We start from the raw sequence: 3,713 nt of genomic DNA on the forward strand, positions 1-3,713 counted from the left end.
TACTTTATATGATTTAATAGTTAAACCAATTTTATTTGGCTTACTAAGCTCTTTGTAGCTTCCTTGGTGTGATTTCCGTCTGTTTTACAGTTATCGTAGCTACTGAAGGCTCGGGGATAGTCAAGGAATTGTCACCATACTATCGAACTCATTTTGGTACTTTTGAATGTGTAAAAATTTTTAAGTATGGCATGTATAGGCTAGAATGACTATGTATTTAAACTTTGATATGCATATACGTAATGCCATGAGAGTTGGCTATCAAATGGTATATTTTTGCTTAGTTTTGGTAAATGAATTGTGATGCCAAATTGTGTATGCTTGTAATGGTTATATGGCCTTGTATATGGTTGTTATTTTGAAATATGCCAAGTTGAGGAAATGGCAAGTTTAAGCATGTTTTGAGCATGGAATTGGCTGAAAATTTTAGTATAAATGTTGTTTAATATTGCTTGTAGGAATGACCCAAAAAGGGGTGGCAAGTTGGCTTAAACCAAGCCTGCATTGTGCCACACGGTTAAGACGCATGGGCGTGTCATATGGCTATCGGCTTAAGTCAGTAGCTAGCTAAGTACCACACGGCTATGGCACATGGTCGTGTCTATTGGCTGTGTGTAAAAGTCAGTATGTATACTCTATTTTGGCATGGCTAGACCTCATGGGCGTGTCTGGTGCCCGTTTAAGGCACACGGCCTGATCACACGAGCGTGTGACCTCAACAGAATTGAAAAATTTTTCTAAGTTTTGAAAATTCTAAATGTGTTCGGTTTAGTCCCGACCTTTTCTAAAAGTATGTCTTAGGTCTTGGAGACCTCCATAAGGGATTAATTATTGAATTGCTTGTGCATTAATATTATGTGATATCCATAATTCTATATTGATCTGTGATGTTTTGTCTGTCTGGTAATGCCTCTTACCTATTCCGACGATAATTACGGGATAGGGTTGTTACAAAAACCACCTCTATTCTAAAAACTGATGAGAAAGGCGTTACCCCGGTGGACGTCCTGACAGACGTTCGATAAGCATAGAGGGCAAATGGTAACTTCTCATGCCAACCTTTATAAGACTGAGTCATTTTCCTTACGATCTTCTTAATGTTTTTATTAGCTGCCTCAACTCCACCGTTCATTTTTAGGCGATACGGTGACGAGTTGTGGTGTCTGATCTTGAACTGGCTGCAGACTTTTGATAGTATGCTATTGTTCAAATTCAATGCATTTTCAGATATGATCCTTTCTAGCATTCCATATTGACATATGATTTCCTTCTTCAGGAATTTGCTGACTGCCGACTTTGTAACGTTGGCATATGAAGCGACTTCTACCCACTTGGTGAAGTAGTCAATGACCACAAAGATGAATCGATGCACATTTGAAGCTTTTGGTGAGGTCGGCCCAATGACATCCATGCCCCACATAGAGAAAGACCATGGAGAAGACGTAACATGCAGAGGCGAAGGAGGTACATGAATATTATCTCCATAAATTTGGCACTTATGTCATTTCTTGGCATAATTGATGCAGTCTCCTTCCATGGTTGACCAATAATACCCGAATCTCATGATTTTCCTGGCCATTTTGAAACCATTAGCATGTGTTCTGCAGACGACCTCATGGACTTCTTCCAAGATTTTCTTAGCCTCAATAGTGTCCACACATCTTAGTAGCACTTGATCCTTTCTTCTTTTATATAGGATCTTCCCATCCAAGACATAGTCACTGGCCAGTCTTCTCAACATCTTTTTTATCATTCTCAGTTGCTTGGTCAGGGTATTCACGATTCTTCACATATCGTAGTATATCATTGTACCAAAGATGATCATCCTTTTCTTCTTCTTTGATGTTGTAACAATGAGCCATAGTCTCACAAATACTCATCTGGATCAGTTTCACATCCTCTTGTTTGTTCACTTGACCATGGAAGCTAAAGTTGCTAGGGCGTCAGCCATCTGATTTTCTTCTTGTGGGAGGTAGCAGAAGGTGAAATCATCAAACTCTTTGATTAATTCAAGGACGAACCTTCGATAATCGATCAACTTGGGATCTATTGTCTCCCATTCACCTTTAAGTAGATAGATCACTAGCGCAAAATCCCCATATACCTCCAGTACTTTGATCTCGTGTTCTATGGCTGCACAAATACCCATGATGCATTCTTCGTATTCTGCCATGTTATTTGTACAATCAAAATCCAATTTACTAGTAAAGGGATAATGATCTCCATTTGGGGATACCAAGACTGCCCCGATTCCATTGCCCACAACATTTGATGCTCCGTCGAAGTTTAGTTTCCAAGGATAGCCTTCTTGAGAGTCTTCTTCAGTGGTGGCAACATACATTAGATCTTCGCTTGGGAAATCAAAGGTCAAAGGCTCGTAATCCTCTAGAGCTTTACTGGCTAGAAAATCTATTATTGCACTCCCTTTTATAGCTTTCTAATTCACATAAACTATATCATATTCGGAAAGTGATACGTGATATTCGTGATAGGATTTAAAGATTTATGAAAGAATCGTTCTTGAGACTAACTTATTATCACGATTAACGCAAGTGTACCTATCAAACAGTAGTATAGTTCAGCAAGACCAGATTGTCGAACCCAAAGGAACTACAAGTACTAGTATTTACTTCCTTTTTATTATCTAGCCTAAAAATTAAGAGGTTTGCTTATCTAAACTAATTACTAACTAAGAATGCACAGAAAGAAAATTTGGGAAAATACTTTTGGGAAAATTCGATTGATTAAGACAAAACCTAAGGAAAAATCCACCAAGACTTCACTTATTATTTGACTCTGAATTAGACGATTTATTCATTTGACTTGATCCGTAGAAATCCCCAAGTTATATTATTATCTCTCTCGAGACTAATAACATCTAACCCTAGGTTGAATAATTGAAATCTCTTTCTAATTAACACCCTAGAATTGCATTAACTCGATCTATAGATTCTCTTATTAGGTTTCACCCTAATCCGACAAAATCTTATCACCCTATCTCTAGGTGTGCAATCAACTCCGCTTAATTATCAAAAAATTACTCTTAGACAGGGCCTATTCCTCATCTGAATAAGAGCTTAACTTGAATCAATATATTGGAATATCAAAACAAAAAATTAAAAACACATAATTAAGAACAAGTCAAATATTTATCATACAATTCAAAAAATAATAACAACATCTGTCTTAGGTTTCATTCCCCTTAGGTATTTAGGGGGTTTAGTTCATACTTATGAACGAAAACATCTCAAATGCATAAAGATAACAAAACATAAGAAAACCCAAAACACCTGAAGGAACTTGAAGGGAGATCTTCAGTCTTAATGATGAATTCGACTTCTGAGATGGATCAGTCGGCTTTCCTTGAGTAATTCCTTGCTTCCTACTCTGCGTCCCCCTTCTAAGTGCCTCCTCAGGTGTTTAAATAGGCTTTAGAATGCCTAAGAGCCCCCAAAATTGGCCTTTTTCGAATAGGGTTATACTTGGGCTCGGTAGGGACACGCCTGTGTGCGATTACTCCAGCCCGTGGCTGAAGCTGTTTAACAGGCACGGGCGTGTAGTATACCCGTGTAAGTCATGCTTCAATCATGCCAAAGGGACATAGCCGTGTAACACGCCCATGTGAGAAAGTCCAGGTTGTGTTGATTTCCCACGTAGGTCCATTTTCTCTGTTTTCGGCCCGTTTCTAAGGAGCATCGAATTCACCAAATCTA

Source organism: Gossypium arboreum, chromosome 13 (assembly GCF_025698485.1).
Source record: "Gossypium arboreum isolate Shixiya-1 chromosome 13, ASM2569848v2, whole genome shotgun sequence".
NCBI classification, from domain to species: domain Eukaryota; kingdom Viridiplantae; phylum Streptophyta; class Magnoliopsida; order Malvales; family Malvaceae; genus Gossypium; species Gossypium arboreum.